The sequence below is a fragment of the Mytilus californianus genome, unplaced genomic scaffold, assembly GCF_021869535.1.
Source record: "Mytilus californianus isolate M0D057914Y unplaced genomic scaffold, xbMytCali1.0.p SCAF_7, whole genome shotgun sequence".
Taxonomy (NCBI): domain Eukaryota; kingdom Metazoa; phylum Mollusca; class Bivalvia; order Mytilida; family Mytilidae; genus Mytilus; species Mytilus californianus.
The window spans coordinates 111,351,478-111,364,159 of NW_026262723.1; positions in this window are offsets into that span (position 1 = coordinate 111,351,478).

Below are 12,682 nucleotides of genomic sequence, written 5' to 3' on the forward strand. Positions count from 1 at the left end.
AACCATATCAATCCTTAGTGATCACTGACAATAAAGCCTCCCCTGCCTGTCTCTCCAATCCAATAAATACACCTCTCGCAATACAATCCCTAATATACTCAGCTTTCTGCTGCCAAGGCTGTACCACTGGAACAGCAGACTTAACAACAAAATCTCCTGATCGCATCCATGTAGGTTCCTTTCTAGCACGTGCCGAACGTCTAGGAACTTCATCTAAAGGCTCTGGTTCATCTGTTGGCTCAACTGTAGGTTGAGATACATGTCCATCCGCCTGCTCATCTGCTGAAGCGCTTCCTGTATTGCTCTCAGAATCTTCTCCATCAATACTCTGTTCTTTGGAGTGGGCGTCCCCTTCAGATTCTGATTCATCATGGTCAGACTGATCAACATCCTGAATTGTAGTTTCATCCGTGACAATGGGTACTGTGTCATATACAACAATTACTGAAGTATCCTCATCTGAACTATCATAAACGGATGACTCTGATGATTGCTGAGGTGTCTTGTGTCTAGTCCTGGTTCTAGTTCTAGGAACGTTAACTCTTGGTGCTGGAGTTGGTTTCCTTTCAGCTATGTATCCAACTGGCAGTAGAAGGTTCCTATGCAAAGTGCGTTTCCGGCCCTCGCCACTCTCCTTCTGCACAGTAAATACAGGTAGCTCTGCGTTTGGTTGATCTATGATGGTGTACACATCATCCTCCCATCTGTCGGCTATCTTGTGTTTACCATCATAGGCTACAATCTTGACAAGTACGCTGTCTCCTTTTTGCAATGTAGCACCTCTTGTCTTCACATCATAACCAGCCTTCTGCTTTATCCTGGCTCTGTCAGCTGCCTTGGATGCAAGTTCGTAGGCTTTGGCTAATCTTTGTCTCAGTTCCTGAACATACTTAGACTTGGGCTGATGTGTGGCCTCAGATGTAAGTCCAAAAGCAATATCAATAGGTAGGTTGGGTTCTCTGCCAAACATCAAAAAGTATGGAGACTGTCCAGTTCCCTCATGTCTTGTGCAATTATATGCATGGACTAGTGGTGCAACATGTGCCTTCCAGTTGGTCTTTTGATGTGGCTGTAATGTACCAAGCATTCCCAATAAAGTTCTGTTGAATCGCTCGGTCATTCCATTTCCCATAGGGTGATAGGGCGTTGTTCTGGATTTCTGTGTTCCCAGGATTTGACATAGCTCCTTTATCACCTTACTTTCAAAATTAGCACCTTGGTCTGAGTGTAGTCTACTTGGTATCCCATAATGTACCACAAAGCTGTTGACCAATGCTTCTGCTGTTGTTCTGGCTGTTTGGTTCCTTGTAGGCACTGCTTGTGCATAGCGAGTGAAATGGTCTGTTAACACCAGGATATTCTGTATTCCTCCTTTTGATGGTTCCAAGGTAAGAAAATCCAGGCATACTAGTTCCATAGGTTGCGACGAAGTGATGTTCTTCATAGGAGCTCTATGTGGTTCCTTCTTTCTTTTTAGACACCGGTCGCAATGTTGTATCCACTCGTCTATGTCTTTAAATATAGATGGCCAATAAAATCTGTCGCGCACTAAAGAGCTAGTGCGATCACGTCCAGGATGACCCATCTCATCATGAAGTGCTTCCAGGACCATAGGAACATGTGTTGCTGGTAAAACAAGTTGTCTGATCTTCCTGTCATCTATAACTATCTCTCTTTATAGAACATCATCTATAACTGTTAGCTGATCAAAGTGTCTTTTCAATGGACTAGGTGGTAGATGTCCTTTCTTTGGTTTCATACCAGACTTTACAAATTCAATCCATGGTTGCAGTTGAGAATCTGACTGTTGTAAGTGTGACCAATCAATGTTGTCCTCTATCTGCATGTGCATATCTATGTTGGCTGTATCCAAAACATCAGGTGTTACTGCTAATGTATCCACATAAGGTGTTGAAATGACTCCACAGATGGCCTTGATGGAATCTTTGGATATAACTGTTCCCTCATCTGGTTTAGGTAACCTTGATAATGCATCTGCATCTGCGTTGTTCTTTCCTGGACGATATGTAATGTCAAAATCATATGCAGCTAACGATGATAGCCATCTGTGTCCTGTTGAATCTAACTTTGCGGTGGTCAATACATATGTTAGGGGGTTGTTATCTGTAAGTACACGGAAAGGATGTCCATAGAGGTAATCGTGAAACTTGTCCGTGACTGCCCACTTCAAGGCTAGAAATTCCATCTTGTGAGCTGGATAATGTCTCTCGGCTTTAGTCAATCCTCGACTAGCATATGCAATGACCTGTTGATGACCTTCATGTTCCTGATATAACACTGCTCCTAATCCTAGACTACTAGCATCTGTATGCAACTCAAATGACTTCTGATGATCTGCATAGCCAAGTATTGGAGCTGATTCAAGTCTTTCCTTCAATTCCTTGAATGCCTTTTCTTCCTTTTCTCCCCAAGTCCAAGATTTTTGTTCTTTCTTACTCTTTTTTCCCTTCTTTGCTTTTGGTGTTGGCATCAAATCAGTAAGCGGTCTCGCAACCTGGCTGAAATGGTGGATAAACCTTCTATAATATCCTGCGAAACCAATAAATCTCCTTACTTCTTCCGGTGTTGTTGGAGTTGGCCAAGTACGTATACGATCTATCTTCGCTGGATCTGTCTCGACACCTTTCTCAGAAACTATATGGCCTACGTACTTCATTCGTGACTGGAAGAATGCACACTTTCCTGGAGATAACTTCAAATTACCTTCTCTGATTCTTTCGAAGACTTGATCCAAACGTTCTAGATGTTCTTCATATGTCTTGGAAAAAATGATGACAGCATCTATAAATATACAGCAGATGTTCATGTGTAAATCATGGAGACAGTCTTGCATCAACCGTTGGTAGGTTGCTGGAGAGTTGGTGAGACCGAATGGCATGCGGTTATACTCATATAATCCTAATGGACCAACTGTAAAGGCTGTCCTCTCCTTGTGTTCTTCTAATATATCTATCTGATGATATCCAGATTTCATGTCGATGACTGTAAAGTATCGGTTTCCTGCCAAACAATCTAATATATCTTCTATGCGAGGTAAAGCGTAGGCGTCTTTTTTCGTCTTAATGTTGAGGGAGCGAAAATCCACACATAGTCTCAGAGAGTTGTCTTTCTTGCGTACTAATACCAAGTTAGATGAATATGGACTAAATGACTTCCTGATAATACCAGCTCTAAGTAGTTGGTGGATGTGACCTTTAACCTCCTCATACATAGATGGTGGTATCCTTCTGTAGCGTTGTTTAAATGGTGTTGAATCATCAAGGTCTATTCGATGTTTAACCATGTGAGTGTGTCCAACATCAATGTCGCTCTTCGAGAAGATGTCACTGTAAGATGTAATGAAATCTTTTCCTCTCTGTAGTTCATCAGTTGACAGGTTATGCTCAGCAATCTTAACTTGATCTAACAATGGTGTTGTGAAGTCATCTATATCCTTTACTGGCTGATCTTGTATAGTTACAGGTTGTATTTCAGCAATGATGCATTTAGGTGGAATGGTGACGGTTCTAGTTACGTTACTGATATTGACATCTATACGGTTATAAATTCCATGATGATAATCTACTAAAGATGGAGTGATATCTAAATCTGATGGCATGACAGAATGTGAAGTTTGTTGTACTATGGCTGCTGATGTATGGTAAGGTAATCCTTTGTCGACGTAACCTGATATTCTTATGTTGCTGTTGGGTGGTATGGTAATAGTCTTTGTCTCAGCGCTTTTGATGACAGCTAATTTGTTATCATTCCTCTTTAATTCCTTTTCTCTTAATGTTATACATCTAAATGACGTGTACCATGGTGTTGTAAGCCTTGCTTGTTGAAGAAACTTGCATCCATGTTGTTCCTTACAAAGTTCAATGCTGTGACTAAAGGTATTAGTTCCTAACAAGAGTGGTATGTTGTTGTTGTAATCGCTGTCTGGTACGATAAGTAATATACATGGTATATCCTGATGTAATTCTGGTATATGCAACTCTGTCTCTATGTATCCAATGTATGGTAAAGCTTTCCCATCTGCACATTCAATCTTTAAAAGTTGGTTAAGTTCTTTCATGGGTAAGTGCGATAAATACTGCTGGTAAAAGTTGGTACTGATTGTAGATACAGTTGATCCAGTATCTAGGAGAGCTGTTGTTTCAATGCCTTCAATTCTTACTTTGGCTTCTGTTGGTGTTCCACAAAGTCCAGCAGGTATTTTAGTTGATGTTATGTTGTTGCATATGTCTTGATGTTCCAAAGGGCTACTGTCTTTCCTCTCGTCTACGACCCGCCCCTTGGTGTAGACTGGTTGGTGTTTAAAGCCTTGTATTGGTCTGGCATATTCACACATCCTCTAACCATGTGACCTTCCTGTCCACAACGTCTGCAATAAATAATTCTACTTGGCTCTTGTGTGTTTTGATTACCAGTATAGTTGTTTCCTTGATATCCTCCACGATCATTATATCCTCCACGGTTGTTATATCCTCCACGATAGTTTCCTCGGTTGTAGTTATTACCTCTGTAGCTGTTGTTACCTCGATATCCTCTACCTCTATAACTTCTATTTCCACCTTGAAAACTGTATTGGCTAGGTTGCTGTTGCTGATGTTGATTTCCTCCTGATTCCAATCTATCTAGTCTAGTAGTAATAGCCTTAAGCATTCCCTTCATCTCATCATCATCATTATCATCATTCTCATCCTTCTCTAACTTAGCAATAGCCTTCTTTGATGTACCCTTGGTATGTTTAGGTGGCTCATCCAACAAGTTGTCTTTCTCAATTTTCCTCAAAGCTATCCTCAATGTATCAAAAGTAGTGTATTTTTCCTTTTCATAATGGCTGATGGCTTTTAAATCATGTCGTAGACCTTTCCAGAGCATGTCGTGCAACATTCCATCTGCATCTTGTCTCTTGACTTGGTTTGTCTGTATGGTCTTTTCCAATATATCCTCAAGTCGAAAACTCCATGCGGTAATGTTCTCGTCCTCCTTCTGGGTAGCGTTGTAAAATTCCCTCATCACAGATTCCTTTTCCTCAACAACTCCAAACACGCTATCCATCTTCTCAATGACTTGAGTGAGGTTGGCTTCAGGTCCAAGACGCATGACGACTTTTCCTGCATGTCCTCTCAATGATCTCCTTACGGACTGCATAATAGATTCCTTGCTATGAGTCTTGTCGTTGATATAGCAAATCACTTCATATCTCCAAAGGTCATATGTACTCTCTCCATTAGCAGGAGTATCCTTTCCAGAAAATGTTGGTAATCTTGGTGAGTTGATGTATGTTGAAATATTCTTTGTATGCTGAACTTCCGGTTTAACATCAGCATGTGTCTCTTTTTTTCCTTTTGCTAATATGCTCCTCATCAATGCTCGCAATTGTAATGGTAACTCTTCTATCGGTTTATCTTCAACATCCTTTAACTTCTGAGTGAGTTCCTCATATTCAGCCATGTTGATGTTATATCCTGACTACTATTAAATAATAAATCTAAAAAAAAAAAATACTGAGTACTAAAGTACTACTATGCAAACACCAATAGGCGTAAATGACGAAGTAAATACTATGTACTGAGTAAACAAATACCTACAGGTGTAAATCACTAAAAAAAAAAATAAGTACTGAATGTACAAACACCTACAGGTGTAAATATAGAACCAACTAAATATCAATAAAAATAATAGTAAAGTACTGAAATACTAATAATATATCTAAAGTATACACAAAGCAAGAAATGTGCTAAAGAAATATAAAGTATCTACTGTGCAAAGAATATAACTAAATGTAATATATATATCAAATCAAAAAAAAATATATAAAGAAAGAAACTTATCTGAAATAAAGAAAATGAGATATTAATAGAAAATACCTAAACAACTCACAAGTGACCAATAGAATGACCAGTACTTTCCCTCCAAAACTGAATGAGGTTCAGTACAGGAAAATGACTGAGGTCCAATAAAGGAAAGTGTGAAACTGAATACTAAAGAGTGAAAATCATAGCTGTATCAAATATAATAAGCAAAGTAACTAAATATATGACTAAAACTATATTAACTAATACTAATCATATTCAAATATGACTCTGGCACAATTATATTCTTTAAGAAAAAGCAGCTTAAATGTTTTTCCCATAGGGCCAATGTTAAACTTTCGCCCTGTTTCCATGACAATGGCGGCCATTCTGGAATTTCTAAATATTGTAAGTACATCTAGGCATACCAAGTAACATTTCCATAAAGTTTCATCCAATTGGGTCTTATAATAAAAGATTTGGATTTTTTGATTTTTTTTTTACATTTTTACCGTTTCCATGGAAACGGTGGCCATCATGCAGATTCCAAAGTCTAGTGCAATTCTTCACATGGTGGTCTTTAATATAGTAGAGTTCCATCAACATTGGTCAACAACCGAGAAATAAGCTGGACAAAATGTGTGGAAAAAAAAAATAAAAACTAGATTTGCAATTGCAAGCAATAGCGGATGGCACCCTTCCCCCGTTGCCAGGTGAGTGGCAGCCATTTAGAAAATTCCAAAGTCAAAGAGTGCATCTACACATGCAAATTATCCTTTTTGTAAAGTTTCATTAAGTTTGAAGCATTTTGAAATTTTGGACATTTTTGCTCTTTCCATGGTTACGGCGGCCACTTTGAAAATTCCAACTACAAAATGCAACTCTGCCTATGCTAGTTACCATTTCTGTAAAGTTTCATCCAGTTTGCAGCATTTTGATTATTTTTGAAATTTTATGCTGCAGCCATGGTTATAGTGGATAATTCCAAAATTCTAAAAGCAGACATCTCATTGGCACATGTCATGTTATATATCAGTTCAGTTTCATTGACTTTGGTGAAATACTCTTTAAGAAAATGCTGATTTTATGCATTTTCCCATAGGGTCAATGTAAAACTTGCCCCCAGTTTCCATGACAACGGCGGCCATTTTGGACTATCTAAATATTGTCTTGACATCTTGGCATACTGGGTAACATTTTCATAAAGTTTCATCCAGTTGGGTCTTATATCGAAAGAGTTAGAATTTTTGATATTTTAGCTGTTTCCATGGTAACGGCAGCCATTTTGAAAATTCCAAAGTCAAACTGCAAATCAGCACATGCCAGTTACCAATCCTGTGGAGTTTCTTCCAGTTTGGGAACACTCTGATTTTTTTGGCATTTTTGCTGTTTCCATGGAAACGGCGGCCATTTTTTACCATTCCATAGCAAGGTGCACAACTTTACATGGGTGTCCTCATTGTAGTAGAGTTCCATCAACATTGGTCCATTGGATTCCAAGAACTCGCGCGGACAAAATTTGTGCAAGAAAAATAATAAGAAAAAAAAAGAAACGTAGAATAACAATATATGTCACCCCAACTCCGTTGAGGGTGCCATTGCAAGCAATAGCGGATGGCAACCTTCCCCCATTGCCAGGCGAGCGGCAGCCATTTAGAAAATTCCAAATTCAAAGAGGGCATCTACACATGCAAATTATCATTTGTGTAAATTTCATTAAGTTTGGAGCATTTTGAAATTTTGGACATTTTTGCTCTTTCCATGGTAACGGTGGCCATTTTGAAAATTCCAACTGCAAAATGCAACTCTGCCTATGCCAGTTACCATTTCTGTAAAGTTTCATCCAGTTTGCAGCATTTTGATTTTTTTTGAAATTTTTGACATTTTTGCTGTTTCCATGGTTACAGTGGATAATTCCAAAATTCTAGAAGCAGACATCTCATTGCCACATGTCAAGTTATATATCAATACAGTTTCACTGACTTTGGTGAAATACTCTAAGAAAATGCTGATTTTATGCATTTTCCCATAGGGTCAATGTAAAACTTGCCCCATGTTTCCATGACAACGACGGCCATTTTGGACTATCCAAATATTGTCTTGACATCTTAACATACTGGGTAACATTTTCATAAAGTTTCATCACGTTGGGTCTTATAAGGAAAGAGTTAGAATTTTTGATATTTTAGCTGTTTCCATGGTAACGGCAGCCATTTGGGAAAATTCCAAAGTCAAACTGCAAATCAGCACATGCCAGTTAACATTCCTGTGGAGTTTCTTCCAATTTGGAACACTTTGATTTTTTTCGCATTTTTGCTGTTTCCATGGAAACGGCGGCCATTTTTTACCATTCAATAGCAAGGTGCACAACTTTACATGGGGGTCCTCATTATAGTAGAGTTCCATCAACATTGGTCCATTGGATTCCAAGAACTCGCGCGGACAAAATGTGTGGAAGAAAAATAAGAAAAAAAGAAACGTAGAATAACACTATGTCACCCCAACTCCGTTGAGGGTGCCATAAAAAGAAACGTAGAATAACAGTATGTCACCCCAACTACGTTGAGGGTGCCATAATAACTTTAGATTTGTAATTACTAGCAATAACGGATGGCACCCTTCCCCCATTGGCAGGTGAGCGGCAGCTATTTTGAAAATTCCAAAGTCAAAGAGTGCATCTACAGATGTCTATTAACATTGTTGTAAAGTTTCATCAATTTTGGAGCATTTTGAAATTTTTGAAATTTTTGCTATTTCCATGGTAACGGGTACAATTCCCAAAATTCCAAAAACAGGTGCCACTTTGGGACATGCCATATTACATATCCATTAAGTTTTATAAGGTTTGATCTAATATTCTTCCAGAAAATGCAGCTTAAATGTTTTTTCCCATAGGGTCAATGTTAAACTTTCGTCCTGTTTCCATGACAATGGCGGTCATTTTGGAACTTCCTAATATTGCATGCACATGTAGGGATACCAGGCAACATTTCCATAAAGTTTCATCCAGATTTAGAATTTGCATTTTTTTTCACATTTTATCAGTTTCCATGGCAACGGCAGCCATCTTGGTGATGCCATACCCCGATTGCAAATCTGCACATGCTGGTTAACATTATGGTATAGTTCCATAACCATTGGTTCATACAGTTCCAAGATATAAGCTGGACAAAAAGCGTGGAAGAAAAATAAAAATAACAAGTAATCCTGTGTTAGGATGCTAACACAAAAGTCGCCAAAACGGCCCCCAACCATTGTTCTGCTGTTTCCATGGTAACGGCAGCCATTTTGAAATTTCAAAGTCGGATAGCACATCTACACATAATCGGTCACATTACTTACAAGTTTCATAAAAATTGGACCAATTTTCAAATTTAGGCATTCGTGTTTCCATGGTTACGGTGGCCATTTTGGAAATTCCAAAGTCATATGCCACATCTACAAAAGACAGTCAACATTTGTGTAAAGTTTCATTAAGTTTGAAGCATTTTGAATTTTTTGACATTTTTGCAGTTTCCATGGTAACGGCAGCCATTTTGAAAATTCCAAAGTCGGATGGCACTTCTACACATGACAGGTCACATTACTGTCAAGTTTCATAAAGATTGGACTAAATCTAGATTTTTCGCATTTTTGTTGTTTCCATGGCAACGGCAGCCATTTTTGAAATTCCAAAGTCAAATTCCAAATTCTACATACACTCGTTAACATCTCTGTAAAATTTCGTTAAATTTTAAGCATTTTAAAAAAATTTCACATTTTTGCAGTTTCCATGGTAACGGCGGCCATTTTAAAAATTCCAAAGTCGAATTACAGCTACCTGTAATAATCTATCATTATATAACATAAAAAGTACATAGGAATATTTCAACACTATCACATGACTATAATCACATGACTATTGTTCTAGAATGTTCCATGAAAATTGACCCCCTAAAATAATGCCAAGATGACCCCGGGCTGAAATAAAAAATGTGGAATGGACACCTGGACATCGGTCTCTTGTATTACACAAAACTTAAAGGTTCTACCAGTAGCGAATCCATATTCGAAAAATGACCCCACCCATGTTCCGGCCCCCAAATAGTGCCAAGTTGACCCCCATTTGAAATAAGAAATAGTGAATGCACCCCTAGGGATACTACCCCAACATCATACCAAATATAAAGTTTCCTTCATTTAAGGCTCGGAAGAAAATGGTCGGACAAATTAGGGTTAAGAATAATAATAATAATAATAATAATAATAATAATAATAATAAGAAGAAGAAGAAGAAGAAGAAGAAGAAGAAGAAGAAGAAGAAACGGGACAAAAACATAAAGTCCCCAAAACTCCGTTTTGGCGACTTAACTAGATTTGCCATTGCAAGCAATAGCGGATGGCACCCTTCCCACATTGCCACTAAACTGCAGCCATTTGGAAAATTGAAAACAGTCAAAGCACTTAAATACATTACAACAAATTTGTCTGTAAATTTTCAGAAAATTTTGAACATTTTTCAATTTTTGACATTTTTGCAGTTTCCATGGCAACGGCGGCCATTTTTGAAATTCCGAAGTCCAAAGTCTTATCTCCAATTGTCAATTACCATTTAGTATAAGTTTCATTTAGATTAGAGCATTTTGATTTTTTTTGACATTTTTGCTGTTTCCATGGTTACAGTGTCCAACAACAACAGCTGCAACAATGATTTATGCCATGTTGTATATTCATGATGTTTCATTGTGTTGGATCATATATTCCTTCAGAAAATGTGGCTTTAATGTTTTTTCCCATAGGGTCAATGTTAATCTTTTCTCGAGTCCAGTTTCAATGGCAATGGCAGCCATTTTGAAATTTCTAAGTACTTTTGGTACCTCAGGGCACCACTGTCAACATTTACATAAAGTTTCAATAGGTTGGCTCTTATAACGAAAGATTTAGAATTTTCTTTTTTTTTTATATTTTTGCCGTTACCATTCCAATCTCTCTTGCACAACTTCACATAGTGGTCCACATTATCGTATAGTTCCATCAACGGCAGACATTTTTGAACCTCCAACGCCAAATTCCACATCTACCAATGTTGCTCATCATTACTGTGAAGTTTCATTAAATTTTGAGCATTTTGATATTTTTGAAATGCTCCTGTGGAGTTTCTTCCAGTTTGGAACACTTTGATTTTTTTCGCATTTTGGCTGTTTCCATGGAAACGGCGGCCATTTTTTACCATTCCATAGCAAGGTGCACAACTTTACATGGGGGTCCTCATTATAGTAGAGTTCCATCAACATTGGTCCATTGGATTCCAAGAACTCGCGCGGACAAATGTGTGGAAGAAAAATAAGAAAAAAAAGAAACGTAGAATAACAGTATGTCACCCCAACTCCGTTGAGGGTGCCATAATAAAAAAAAGAAACAGAGGAAAAGCAATATGTCACCCGACATTGTCGATCGGGTGACATAATAATAATAATAAAAAAAAAGAAACGAACAATAACAATATGTCACCCCAACTCCGTTGAGGGTGCCATAATAATAAGAAAAAAAGAAACGTATAATAACAATATGTCACCCAAACACCGTTGAGGGTGCCATAATAAGAATAAAAAAGAAACGTAGAATAACAATACGTCACCCAAACTCCGTTGAGGGTGCCATAATAATAATAAAAAAAAAGAAACGTAGAATAACAATATGTCACCCCAACTCCGTTGAGGGTGGCATAATAAAAAAAATAAAAAGAAACGTAGAATAACAATATGTCACCCCAACTCCGTGCCATAATCAGCAAGATAAGATCTACAAATTAGTCAACCAAGCTGAAATTGTATCTACTTCTAATAAAATGAATGGTGATTGTTATCCAACCAATCTCGACAAAAAAAAAAAGAGAATGCACAAAGATTTAGGTGGGCGAACACGGCCCCTTAGAACCGCTAGTTATATCATAAGTTTGTGAAGTCAAATTTAAAAGACTTAAAAGACTTGAGCAGAGCGCATCAAAATCCGAACATTCGTCTAACGTGTCGACATATTCCAGGGGGAAATGTAAACTTATTTTAATGAACGTATGACTTATAAAAGGCTTAATTCAACTCTGCGCCAGATTCCATTTGATAAATTAGGTATCCGGTTGTTTCGTCCCCAAACCGATCCGGCCCCAAGTCGATCCGGCCCAAAGTCGATCCGTCCCAAAGTCGATCCGTCCCAAGTCGATCCGGCCCCATAATAAAATATGGAATAAACTATATTGACTTTGAACGATTTGGTGACAATTTTTAATCATTATAAATGGAATTTGTAAAAAGTATCGATGATGGATGACAACAGGTAAGTGAAGTATGAATATATTGGAGTACCAGTCAATGAATTATTTTAAGTCGATACGAAAATGAGTGTGATTGTGCTGAGACTACTATAACACATGTGTTATAGTAGTCTCAGGATTGTGTCAGTTTGTATAGTAGCTTCAACATATTAATATGAAGTTATTTTCCATGATAACTTTGAATGTCATGGCGATTTTTATTTTATTTAATTCACAAATAGAATAGCTAAATAAATATTTACAGTCCAATGGAACCTATAAAATTTAACTCGTCATAATGACTTGTTTAATCAAATCATTAGTCTATAATTGGTTTGTTTATTCAACAATTGTCTGATGATTGTGAAATAAGGTAATACCACTCGTAATCACTTAATTCAATCAAATCCTGATTTGTTCAAGGCCAACTTTTTTTTACCGTACACATTTTACATTATTATAAATTTCAAAAACATTTATGAATTACAATAAATATATATATCTTTATTTTTATTCCTTATAAATATATTTATTTTATTGGGGCCGGATCGACGTGGGGCTGGATCGATATGAAAGCGATAAATTATAT